This window comes from Macaca thibetana, chromosome 4 (genome assembly GCF_024542745.1).
Source record: "Macaca thibetana thibetana isolate TM-01 chromosome 4, ASM2454274v1, whole genome shotgun sequence".
NCBI lineage: Eukaryota > Metazoa > Chordata > Mammalia > Primates > Cercopithecidae > Macaca > Macaca thibetana.
Window position 1 is genome coordinate 12915557 of NC_065581.1, and position 13618 is coordinate 12929174.

Consider the following 13618-nt stretch of genomic DNA (forward strand, 5'->3'; position numbering starts at 1 on the left):
TATACATGGAACAGCTAGATGGTGTTTAGAAGTCACATCCATAAACATGGAGATGGAAACAAGAACATATATCTCCTAGCTGATTCTCCATGCATTGACTTCAACTTTCCATTTTTCACTCCTCCTACTATCCTTTACCTGTTCATTTTCAATAATGTGCACTCCTAGTCAGTGGGTGGCAAAAAGGAGTATGGAAGTAAATACCTTCTAAGTAGACCTGATAGACTTACTAGTTGCTTACTAATTCACTAATTCTATGAATAAATTATCTGCAGTTCTGATGAAGTATACATTATCCACTGAGACCATTGTCTATTAAGATTGGCATTGCCTTTGGAGTCAGGGTACAGGAATTAAAAGGAATAGCACCTCCTCCCACAACCCACCCTATTCCTAGAACTCTGCATCAGACCCTGGAGTAAATTGAAAGAACTATATTCCTTTAGTAAATACTTACTGAATGTTTTCTACAAGACACTATGTCAGGAGATATGTAATCTGCCATAATTCTGATTGCAAAAATCCCCCATGCAATTTTGATTACAAAAATAGAAACGGAGCCTTCCCCCATAAATCTATTGCCTCTGCAGCTAGGAATAGTTACAGAGACTTCCAGTAACTCAAAAGTTAATGCAAAGGAGACTAAGGATGTGCCCAAACTAGAAGAGATGAGAGGAGACAGGGGTCTAGATATGACAGACAAGTCCTTATCAAAGGTCATGGAAATGAATCTACTCCGAAGGACCTATGCTTTAATAATAAATAGTAAAAAAAATGTATGATTGAGAATTTGCTTTGGACAATGAATCTATGTAAGTTTCTCTCATCCTCTATTGAATGAAATTTAGGATAAAATATTACTATGCTACAATTCATAGAACACAAAATAATATTCACTAAAAACAATTTTGCAACAAATATTATGATAGCACAGTGCAACATCCTTGACATCATGTATGATTTCTGCAGCATGATCCAAAAGAGAATCGCATTTGCAAGATTTTATGAGAACCCCCTCCATTTTCTTAATACCAATACTTTGATATTAAAATTATTCCCATGGAAGCCTCTATCTTATCATTATCCTTGCCAATTCTTTTTTTTCCTTTTCAGTTACAAATGAATCTCTCTCAGAAGCTCATGATTCTCTAGTTTTGCTGTTCTCCCCATCATTTTCACTAACTTCAAGAAACCATGCATTCTTCACCAGATTTGCTCTTTCTGTTTGCAATTGATTTTCATTGTGTTGTCAGGTAACGTTAGACATGAATGAGGAACTGATCTTCAAAGACAGGATAGGCCTGAAGAGGCAGTAGTGTAAGGAAGTGAGAGAGATGATGACTAATTGTATAAGCAGTAGGTTCATGTGTCACATGTTGATGTTACATGGTTGTTTGCCTCTCTAAACACCACCATAATGGTGGAGGTTTGGATAATGAAGAGCTTCTGTTCATGGTAATAAGGTAATATTCCAAAGTAAACTGAACATCAAACACTTTAATTTACTAATTCAGTCTTGAAAGACATGATCTCCAAATACAAACTGTGCTTTTTGTTGCTGTTGTATTGGGGTAAGTTTTGGAGGCAGTAGTTTAGATTATACAAAATATTTGCCTTTAAGGCTAAATTGACCTACTTTATAAACTGCTGAAACTATGTGTTTCTAGATAATACATGTGTATGTATGTAAATACATGTATACATAAATATATTTACATATAGGTACAGAAAAACGTGTGTGTCCACACATGTGCCAACATGTGTTAATTTGTAATTATATTTAGGTTACTTAAAGTATATGCAAACAACAATTCAAGTTTTATTATTGGTTTTTATGTGTTTCTACAAGCAACCATCCCAAACTTGTTAAATTTTCTATTGACACTGATTTGCCAATCTTTTGGCAATGCACTAATTTCCATGAACTCTTTATGAGATATACAATGAGATTTAAAATTTTAAACTATAGTAAGTAATCATTTTTGGCAGTTGCTTACACTCATTTGGACCCATCTTTAAAATGAAGAAGTGGTTTTTCTTACGTATTTGTATTGCAAATTGATGATCATAATGAAAATAGACATATTTTCAAGTCATTTCATTAGCATTATCCCTCAGTACATACCATTTATGACAGAAATCATCTGTGAGAAGCTCATTATCCCAGCATGGAATGTTTTTCTGGTTTTGATTCACATTCAGATCCATCACCTAAGTTTCTTATTTATCCTGGCATATGCTTCTCTGGCAGTAGCTGCTAAAATGCACACACAGCAGATGTCATTTGTATTTTATGTACAATCAAATGTCTCATAGGAAATGTGCAATGCAAACTTCAAGAAAAATGTGTCCCAACAACTTTATCACCTTTCGGTTGAGGGCTCAACTGACTTGTTGATTCAACATGGTTATGTTGTGATATTAGCTATAGGTTCAAAGTAAATTTTTTTCTGCCATCATTTTCCTCTAGGTTATAAATATATTGGTCATCTAGGTCAACAAGTCTTAATATTTTGGACCCTGTTCATCATTTCATTAAACCTATGAACACTCTTTCATATGACATACACACAAAAAGTTGGATAAAATTTTAATAACTTAATGTCTTTCTAAGGTAAGAAACTGTTCTAAGAGAATACTTTCTATATCATATAGCAATTGTGAAGATTATATTAGATCATGTACATAAAACTTCTAAGCCATGGCGTGGGCTTTAGCAGATTTACAGTAAATATTGGTACATTTTCTCCACTCCTCTTGTTATGCGGAATTCATATTTTATTTCAAAGGTCCTGGATTTGGCTGGTGACTAAATGCAATTCCACTAGTAAAACTTAAAAATAGTTTCCCTTCTTGCAGTTTACATTGATATTACAGAAAGCCCAGAATTCAACTCCAAAGGTGAATAACATGAAGTATCCCAGAGAACAAAATGGCCTGGGAGCTCCCATTTCTCTGCTCCCCAAAAAAGGGTCTCCCAGTTCCCTGCAACCCAAAGCAGAAAGAGAAAAAAAAAAAAAAAAAAAAAGCATTTTCAGGGGCCTCTATCTCATGCTCTCTCTCATGTATCTTCAAACTCCGTCACTCCACTGTCCATCCTAACGTGAACCCTGCCTGGCCCTCAAGCCATTATCACCTATCTCTTTTCCTTTCTTCACTAATACCTTTGAAGATAGTCTATAATCCTTCTTCCGCATTCTTCCTTTAAATTCACATGCAATCCCCTCTGCAGTGTGGCTTTTGCCTTTACCTTGCTACTGAAGCTTCTTTGGTTGTGTCCCCTCTGAACTCCTAAATGCTGCCTCTCAGACCTCTTACTACTAGATGGAACTCTGTGCAGCTAATGGCCCAATGCCCTGACTTCTTCCTCTTCTAGAATTATAGCTACCATTGATGCTTTCATTCTTTCCAGTCTCTCTCTTGGATCTTCTCCATCTTTTGGGTTTCACATTTTTTTTCCCTTTGACTCTTGTCTTTTCTCTCAGCCCTTTGTTTACATTTCCTAAGATTTTGTCTTAGATCCTCTTCTCTTCTGGTTATATACCCTCTCTGGGGAATCTTGTCAATTCCCATGGCTTCAGTTCTACCTTGTTAACCAGTGACTTCCAAATCTATAACTTGATTCCTCACATGAATTCTAGATCCATATCTATGTTTGGATACCCTACAGGTACTTCGAATTCCTTATGCTCCCAACTTGTGTTATTGTCCACAGTCCAGGCTCCACCTGCTCCACACTGTCTCACAACATCAACATTCCCTAAGCCTCCTGACTCATATCCTTGTCCCCATAGAACGCTGGCCATCAAGTCCTGCAGATTCTGCCTTTGTAGCATTTCTGGCTTTGGCAGCTTCTCCATCACAATCTGGTATGGACCCTCATTCCTCCCATCGGGATTTATAGAGTGACTTTCTCTTCTGATTATCTGTTTACAAACCGTCTTACAAATATCTAGCAGATGCTGTGCTCAAGCAGAGCTAATCACGAGCTCACAGTACTTATAGACAAAAGACCAATCTCTTTTGTGCAGCATTGAAGTCCCTACTTGCGCTGATCCTGCCTGGCCTTCTCGTCTTTGAAGTTACCAACTCTTTTCATGCCTCTGTGCCTTTGTTTAGCTCTCATTTTGGCCGGCTCCTGCAAGCCTTGTTAAATCTAGTCAATTGCTTAAGATCCAGCTCAGATGTCACCTTCTCTGTAAAGATTTATTTCACTTTTCCACAAGCAATACAGTAATCACAACTTTGCTAATGCTGCTGGTGTAGCACATATCACATTGGGTCATTATGCACAGTTACTCAGATTGTTTGCTGAACAAGGACACCTAGCCTAGAGGGCAAGGGTCTAAAATCCAGGCCAGTGGCAGAAGGGAGCATCTATTTTTCTAATTCACATAAAGGTGCAATATAGAGTATGGTGATCCAGTGCCAAAAGGGACTTCAGTTTAGTGCTTCATGAGGACATCTGCCTGTCTAGACTTTGGGGCTAGGTTTTCTTTGTCTTTGTATCTTCAATGTCTAGCGCACTTTCTTGCATAGGCTTGCAAAGATGATCAATTTTGGAAGATTAACAACAACAACAATACTGTATAAGCATTAAAAAATCTCTTGTATTGTAGGAACAACTCTTAAGTGCTTTGCATGGATCATCTGAGTTGCCACATTAAGCCTATCAAGAAGGTACTATTAGTATTCCCATTTTGTGAATTATAAAACTGGAGCTCGAGGAAACTCAGTTATTTGCTTAAAGTCACACAACCAGGATTGGAATCCAAGCCTGTCTAATTCCAGAATCTGGGCCTTTAAACACTATAGCAACTTTAAACAGCGTAGGTACCATGCATGCATACACCAAAAAAGAATTCACATGCCCATGATGACAATGCCTGGGGCTCAGGACCATTTGAGAATCTGAAGTGTTTTTATAGAATGCAGTCTGCTGAAGAACAAACCCAGAGGCATCCTGATGTCCACCTATAAAAAGATAGATATAACCTTTCTGCACAGGAACAGGACGAGCTCAGCCCCTGCTGTTTCATGAGAGTCTAAGAGGAATTATCCCCCCGGTAGGTTAGCACCGCACAGCGTTAACAGGGCTGCACCTCCGACTGCTGACCGTGGGTGTCTCTTGCTCTGCCACCAGCATCGTTTCTCTCTCACCTGTTTTGAACGGCAGCCAGGTTGTCGGCTCACATTCAATTTCTGGCATAGCCACTCTGAATAAGCCATGGAGCCCCTCTGTCAGACTCAGAATAGGAGGGGCAGCACAGCTATCCATCATCCCAGTTTGATCATGCCAGTCGCTGCATGCCCCCCAATTTCACCCAGGGCTCATTAACACATAGAACAAGAGATGCGGCAGACACCTCGTGAGAGAAAGACCTGCTGAAGGATGAGCAATCATCTTCAAACAACCATGGGAGAAGGGCAAGATCTGTTTCCAAAGCTGTTTTCGCTGCATGTGTTAGAAACTATAGTTGATCCTTATGGCAGGCTGCTGAACGAAACCCCTCAAAATGCCCGGTGCGTTCAACATTCATCCCACTACCTACGAACAGGACTGGCTTGAAATTAACCTCTAGGGTTCTAGGTAGTCCTAGAAACTAGGGCATGACAGGGATTTGTCTTTCTTTTATCTTCAGAATCCTGGTTTGATTTCTATCTTTTCCTCAAAGCCCGTTCCAGCCCTGAAGGATTGCTTCCTCTTCCGAGTTCACAGAGTATTTGCATCTGTGCAACTTACTTGAAAATTGCAATTCGTTCCATCCATCCATCCATCCATCCATCCATCCACCCACCCATCCATCCATCCATCCATCCATCCATCCATCCATCCATCCATCCATTCATGTGATGAGCCCTGAAGTTGTCCTACGTGGCAGGCACCATGGTAGGGGGCAGGACAGAGAGAAAATTAAAGCTCTACTCATATTCTCAAAGGGAGAACCCAGCCCCCTGAGCAAGGCAGATGCATGGACAGGGAAATTCAATAGAGGGTGTTCGATTCTATAACAGAGACAGGCAAAGGTGCCAAGGCAGGACTAAAGAAAGGTTACACTGAGGAAGGACACATGAGTCTTGAAGGAGAAGAGAGGAAAGTGAGGTGGTTCAGGCAAAAGCTCCTTAAATCAGAATGTCTGAGTGTAGGAGCAAGGCATTGGTGTTTTTTCAAAGATCTCCAGGCAATTCCAATGTGCAGCAAAGTTTGAGAAGCACTACTTTAGAGAACTATGCTAAGCAAAGCAGGATCAGCTCCATTTGGGACTTCATGTTCCACCCTTTACCTCCCATCCCCCTCACCCAAGATGGCTCACAGCCAACGCATGACCAACTGGCACACAGGAACAAAAGGAGAGACCCCTTGCCTAAAGCTGGGACCAACTCTGAGAAGCAACTGATGCTTCAGAGCTTCCCCACGTGGTTAGGCTGAAGCTAGAATCCAACTAAGATCTCATCCTTGGTGTAGCCCCTTCTCCTGCCCTAACCTAGTCTTCCTACCTACTCCCTTGCTTTGAGAGCATTTATCTAGTAAGTCACATGCACCCAAGTCTCTGTCTGTCCTCTGCTTTGGAGCACCTGACTCCAGACACCCCAGTCCTTCAAACTATTCATTACAGAAATTTAATGTGGATTTATTGGCAGTGATGGTGATTAAATTTCCCAGGGAGAGGAACTATAAGCTCTCAAATGTTATCCTCAGATGATGCATTGGCCCTTTATTGGAAGAGCTTGAAGGACCATGGTTTAATCCAAGGAAGACGCAACAACAAGGTGACTCTCAGGGTTGAAACAGACAAATGCGAAGAACAAATGACTCATTGTTCCTCAGTCACACCACTTCAATAGCTGCCAATCTCACCTCTTTTGAGTACTATTTATTCACAGCCAAAGCCTGGAACTTCTTCACTGTGTTATCTTAGTTTAGAAAAATACACTCAGCACCCCCAGATAATATTCTGGAATAGTTTCTAACTGATCAGCCTCTACTGAGATTGCTCCTTCATTCAAGTTTGTCAGAAATAATCATTTTAATTTTCTGTGAATGCCTTCATGGCACTTCCTGCTTGCATAACCATTGTTTTAAGATGTTATTGCAAATGACAGTCTTTTGAGACAACAGCATGGCTATTGTCTACACAATTTTTTTGCATCACTTTTTTAAAAAATAAAATATCTTATCCCCCAAATACTGCAATATCTTAGTTAATCTCCAAACACTGCCTGTGAACAGAAAGAACGTTTTTTTGTTTTGTTTTTTGAGACGGGTATCTTGCTCTGTCACCCAGGCTGGAGTGAACCTGGTGCAATCATGGCACACTGCAGCCTTGACTTCCTTGGCTCAAGCGATCCTCCCACCCAGGCCTTCTGAGTAACTAGGACTACAGTTGTGTGCCCCGACACCTGGCTAATTTGGGGAGATTATTATGGAGACAGGGTCTTGCTCTATTACCTAGGCTGGTCTCGAACTCCTGGGCTCAAGCAGTTCTCCCACCTTGGCCTCCCGAAATGCTGAGATTAGAGACGTGAGCCACTGCACTGGCCAAGAGAATTTTTTGGGGTATGTGGAGAACCTCTTTGGGAATATATGGAAAGAAAGAGAAGTTCAAGAGAGCTGAGGCTAGGTCTTCAAACAATTACACCAGTACGTGGATAATCATTGTCTTTGTGCTGTTATAACAGAATTGCGTACAGCACTGCCAGCCACACCTGCCCCACAGCGTCAACTTGGTCCCCAGAAAGTTATCCCATCTTATCCTAGGTGGTGAATCACTGCAGAGGAGAGCACAGGAGCTAAGACTCTAACTGGTTGGAAGGGGTGGAAATAAACATCAATTCAAGGCTAGTTGGCAAGTAATTCAGTAGGAGAAAGGGTATATGGTTACCATGAATCTAAAATGGTGTATGAGTACCATGAATCTAGAAGTTTCAGCCGAATCTTGAGTCCAGAAAGGTGACAAATGGGCTGGGCACAGTGGCTCATGGCTGTAATCCCAACATTTTGGGAGGCCAAGGTGGGCAGATCACCTGAGGTCAGGAGTTCAAGACTGGCCTGATCAACATGGTAAAACCCTATCTCTACTAAAAATACAAAAAGTAGTTGGACATGGTGGCCCATGCCTGTAGTCCCAGCTACTCAGGGAAGCTGAGGCAGGAGAATCACTTGAACCTGTTGAACCTGGGGCAACAAGAGCACAACTCTGGAAGAAGAAGAAGAAGGAGAAGGAGAAGGAGAAGGAGAAGGAGGTGACAAAAGAAGAAGAAGGTGACAAATGCACAGGACAGCCATGTAGGCAATTTTAGTGGTCAAGGTAAAGGCTAAGTTTCTATAACAAACAGGCCTTAAATATAGTAGCTTAAGATAGAAATTTGCTTTTCTGTCACATAATAACCTGGAAGAGAGTGGTCCAGTGCCATCCTTAACAAGTGGCTTCTGGTATTTCTCCAGCTATTGTCACTTTTCAGAGAGTGAGAAGGAGGTAAAGGAAGTTTAGGGAAGTATCTTTCTCCTTCAAGAAGATAACCCAAAAGTTACATACATTATTTTGGTTCATCTCCTTTTAGCCTAAGTTTAGTCTCATGGTCATACCTACCTGCAGGGAAAGTTGGCAACTCTAGTTATAAGCACAATAGCTATGTGTCCAGCTAAATTCAGGGGGCTCTGTTACACAAAGAAAGAGGTCAGCAGTCACTATCGTGGCAAGTTAATATAAATGTCCAGAGACCCAAAATAAATCCAGGAGAAAACTGGAGGTGCAGTCGAAGTAAGCTCATACCGTGGGGCATTGCATATGTAAATATCAAATACATTTTTTAAGTCTGGATTGATGGGTGAATGAGTAGATGATAAATGGGAGGACTGCTCACATCAGCATCCGGGGCCTTTAATTAAACAGCAGTGATAGTCACAAAGCAGAATCACACAAACATTCACATAAGTAAAAAAGGAGGGGAGTGTACGCCCTGAATTGTCCTCGTATTCTTTCTGTTAGTGCAGGCAAGCAGAGGATGGCAAATGTGTGCTGAGGAAAGGGCTTAACATGCGTTTCAATTGTGGTCGCAACATCTCACAGCTGGGAGGTTCAGCCAGCTGAGACCCAGGCCAATACCTTGGCATTCAGATTTCACTCAGGTAATAAGAGTCTTCCACTCTCAGCATCTCTTCCTCCATAGACTGGTGGTTCCAAGAGTATGATCTCAGGCCAGCTGTATCAGCATCATCTAGTAATATATTAGAAAAGCAGATTCTCAGGCCCACCCAAAACCTACTGAATCAGAAACTCTGGAGGTAGGACCCGAAATCTGTGTTAAATAAGTCTTCCAAATTATTCTGATGCACATTCAGTTCTGAGGACCACAACTCTAGACAACGACTTTGCTTCAATAACCTGTTTCTCCTGCCTGCTACTGAGGCCATTACCACTTTATATCTTTGGAGAGAAACAGTGAAGCCCATGAATGTAGCTTGGTTTCACCTGGATCTCACAAGAAGAGACTGACAGATCCGGTCCTAGAATCCTAGTCTAGGAAGGAATTTGGAAAAAATCCCTCATTCGTCAGCCTGTCTCTGTGCTAGTAAATATGTAAGCCCTCCAAGATAGCAAGTATGGCCAATGCTATTCCCAAATATCTCCAAGGATAAAAATCATTCAGCTACTCCGGAGGCTGAGTCAGGAGAATGGTGTAAACCCGGGAGGCGGAGCTTGCAGTGAGCTGAGATTGCACCACTGCACTCCAGCCTGGGTGAAAGAGCGAGACTCCGTCTCAAAAAAAAAAAAAAAAAAAAAAAAAAAAAAAAAAAAAAAAAATCATTAAGTGCTCCTTGTTATCTACTTCCAACATTTACTTAATATATAGGCTTTTTAAAAAAATAACCAAACTCCTTCTACTTATAAGTCTGCTTATTCTTGAATAATCTTGTCAAGAAATCTTCAATCTTAGATCATTCTAGTTATTGTTTGTATACACAAAGACACATTAAATCATTGTTTATTCTTCTCTCTTAAGCTAAACAATTCTAACCCCTTAAACAATATCTTTCTTTTAATTCCGAATGATCTCAGTGGTTTCCTAAGCTTTTGTCTGCATTATCTCAATGATCCATAGAGTAATCCTAAGAAGTAGAAGCTGCTGCTTTACCCTATTTTATATATGAAGAAACTGAGGTTCAGTAAGTTAAACAATTGACCTTGGTTATGGAGCTTAGAAATGACTGGGCCAAAATTCACAAGCAGAGAGTCTCTACCTTTGCTATTATGTATCTAACTATATCACCAGCATTTAATTTATTCCAAATCTTTCTTTCTTTTTTTTTTTTTTTGAGATTGAGTCCAACTCTGTCATGTAAGCTGGAGTGCAGTGGCACCATCTTGGCTTACTGCGATGGCTGCCTCCTGAGGTCAAGTGATTCTACTGCCTCAGCCTCCCAAGTAGCTGGATTACAGACAACCAAGCCCGACTAATGTTTGTAATTTTAGTAGAGATGGGGTTTAGCCATGTTGGCCAGGCTGGTCTTGAACCCCCGACCTCAGGTTATCCCCCTGCCTCACCCTCCCAAAGTGCTGGGGTTACAGGCATGAGCCACTGCACCTGGACTTATTCCAAATCTTGGTGAAGTAATGGTTTCACATTTTTCTTAGTGTTGGAAATTCAATTGTAAGTTTTATGCTTTAAATATCCTACAAATAACTGCATACAGAATAATGATTATATAAATTAAAATGTTCATGGAAAATGACATAGTTAATAAACTAGATGTTTAAAGGGATAATTTAAAAAACAATCTCCATATAATCATAACACGAGGATCCAAATGACACCAAAACGAGGAGAAACTAGAAGACAGACACAAAGGCAGCAAACAGATCAGATAGAACTGATGACTATTTAATATAATGGATCTCACCAGGGTGATTCTTCTTGTTATCTCTTTGTTATCTGACCTGGGCTCACACCTTAATGTCTTCATGTTCCCACAATGTCCAGGCGTTTCCCTCTTTGGGGATATAGATGAAGCAAGAATGGGACCAGCAGTGTCAACTCTTGGGTGTCCTATTGGACTCCAGCTGTGTTCCCTAGAAAACCACAGCCTCCTGAAGACAGCCCCTACATACACTACATCAGCCCACATCTGCTCAGGCCCCTGTACAGGTGGACAATTCTCTACTCAGGGTATGAGCCCTGTTCAAGGAGCTAAGAGAAGGAGGGTGGTTTGCCTGCCTTTAGATGGGGAAGAGTTTGGCTGAGAGGACGTTTACTCTTTGGTCCATATGGGAAGGGAAAATGAAGGTTGTTGTGTGTATTCATTTCCTAGAGTTGCTGTAACAAAGTACCACAAACTACATGACATAAAACAACATCAATTTGTTCTCTGATAGTTCTGGAGTCTCGAAGTCCCAAATCAAAGTGTTGGTGGTGCCATGCTCCTTTGACAGGCTCTAGGGAAGAACCTTCCTTCTGTCTCCCAGCTTCCAGCAGCAGTTGGCAATCCTTGGTGTTAACTGGGCTCAAAAATGCATCACCTCAATCTCTGACCCTGTCATCCTATGGCTGTCTCTCTCTATGTGTTCACATTGTCTTTCTTTTGTCCAGGTCAGTCTCTGGGGCTCTTCTCTTCTTATAAAGTCACCAGTTAAATTAGATTAGGACCTAACCTAATGACTTGTTTTAAATTGACTATATCTGTAAAGACGCTATTTCCAAATAAGGTCACATTCACAAGTACCGGGTGTTAGAATGTCAACATATCTTTTAGGAGAACAAATTCAACCCATGTCAGGGTGTAAGACTTACTCCATGGCTCTGGAGTGATGGCTTTGAGGAGCTATCAGATCTGCGTCAACTCTTCCAGGACCGTAACAGAGCATGCATTTACTCACCAGATGTGTTAAAACTCCAATTAGTAGGGCTGGGTGTGGTGGCTCACGCCGGTATTCCCAGCACTTTGGGAGGCCAAAGTGGGCATATCATTTGAGGTCAGGAGTTTGAGACTAGCCTGGCCAACATGGTGAAACCCCATCTCTACTAAAAATACAAAAATTAGTCTGGTATGGTAGCACGTGCCTGTAATCCCAGCTATTCAGGAGACTGAGGCAGGAGAATCGCCTGAGCCTGGGAGGCAGAGGTTGCGGTGAGCCAAGATCATGCTACTTCACTCCAGTCTGGGCAACAGAATGAGACCCTGTCTCTACTTTCAATCCCAGCTCTATCCCTCACCAGGTCATGTACCATCAACTCTCTGTGCCTCACTTTCTCTATCTTTAAAATGGGGATAGCTATGGCACTTTCCTCATATGGTTGCTGTGAGGATTAAATGAGATAATAGACACTGTGGGGGGCCATAGCAAAGCTCAATAAATATTACCAATTGCTATTACTATATTCTAAGAGCCTATAATTTAATGTGTGAACCAAACACCTCCATGGTTTGAAGAACAAACAAGGGCCAAAAGTATGATTTAACTTACCCACTGATGTTATTTATTTTTATTTGTTTAAGACTGAGTCTCACTCTGTCGCCCAGGCTGTAGTGCAGTGGTACAATCTCGGCTCACTGCAACCTCTCCCTGCTGGGTTCAAGCGATTTTCCTGCTTCTACCTCCCAAGCAGCTGGGATTACAGGTGCCTGCCACCACATCCAGCCAATTTCTGTATTTTTAGTAGAAACGGGCTTTCACCATGTTGACCAGGCTGGTCTCAAACTTTTGACTTCAAGTGATCTGCCTGCCTCAGCCTCCCAAAGTGCTGGGATTACAGGCATGAGCTACTGTGCCTGGCCTACACTGATGTTATAACAGAGAAGTTCAGATAAAGAAAATAGCATATCAGACAATGACATACTATGTTATTTATGGTATGCATGTGTGTGTGTACGTGTGTGTGTAAATGTACGTTTTGGGGTTTCAGGGTAGTGTGGTAGGGGAGCAGTAACCTGGAGGAAGGGATTCTTTCCTGAGACTGATGAAGAACCTAGGGCCCTTTCTTTCTTGTTTTATTTCCATCTAACCACATGGTTTTTGCAAAGCCCCAAGGACTAGCTCAGTTCTGTGTTTGGCCCTTCACTCATGGGAGCTGTGAGGCTGTGTGCATTGCATGCACAGACTCCTGAAAAATCTGTTAGTCCTGTGCATTGAACCGGGAAGTCATCTCATGACTGGGAGGTATGTTTTCTCATTTTGTCTGAAACCTAATGTTCTCACAACCTACTAAAACTCCCTGCTCACCTAGAGCCTTTGATCAAGGCTACTGCCTAATGATTTCAGCTTGAGTGTCATTAAAAAAAAAAAAAGATAATCTTGTTGCCCTCTTGAAGATATGTACATATTTGCAACAAACAATGAATGTTGATATAGCACCAAAACAAACACAATCCATCCAAATCCCTTTTGTTACTTTAGGATTTTAGGAAGAGTCTCATTTTTCACTTCAAAGTAGTCTAAAGTAATTTTCCACAGCTAGAATTTCTTTATTCAGAATCCAACGTGGATCTGGAGTTGTGCTAGCCACCTATCCACTTGTATCTATACTGGTATAATAATAATTTTAGTATTAATTGATTAATCTAGCCTGAGGCACTGAAGTGTCTGCACACAAAATTAGAATGTAATTGCAACAATAAAGA

General features: G+C 41.1%; 1 protein-coding gene and 1 long non-coding RNA gene across 6 annotated transcripts in view; one reads left to right on the plus strand and one right to left on the minus strand.

Moving 5' to 3' along the window:
* The window catches only part of PHACTR1 (phosphatase and actin regulator 1), a 578071-nt gene that overhangs the window by 210688 nt on the left and 353765 nt on the right, over positions 1 to 13618 (plus strand). The gene's annotated exons all lie outside the window — the stretch shown is intronic.
* LOC126953733 (uncharacterized) overlaps positions 735 to 13618 on the minus strand; it is a 41388-nt gene continuing 28504 nt past the window's right edge. The window contains exon 4 of the long non-coding RNA XR_007725330.1: positions 735 to 2257. This is a non-coding gene — a long non-coding RNA (uncharacterized LOC126953733). The remainder of the gene's footprint in view (positions 2258 to 13618) is intronic.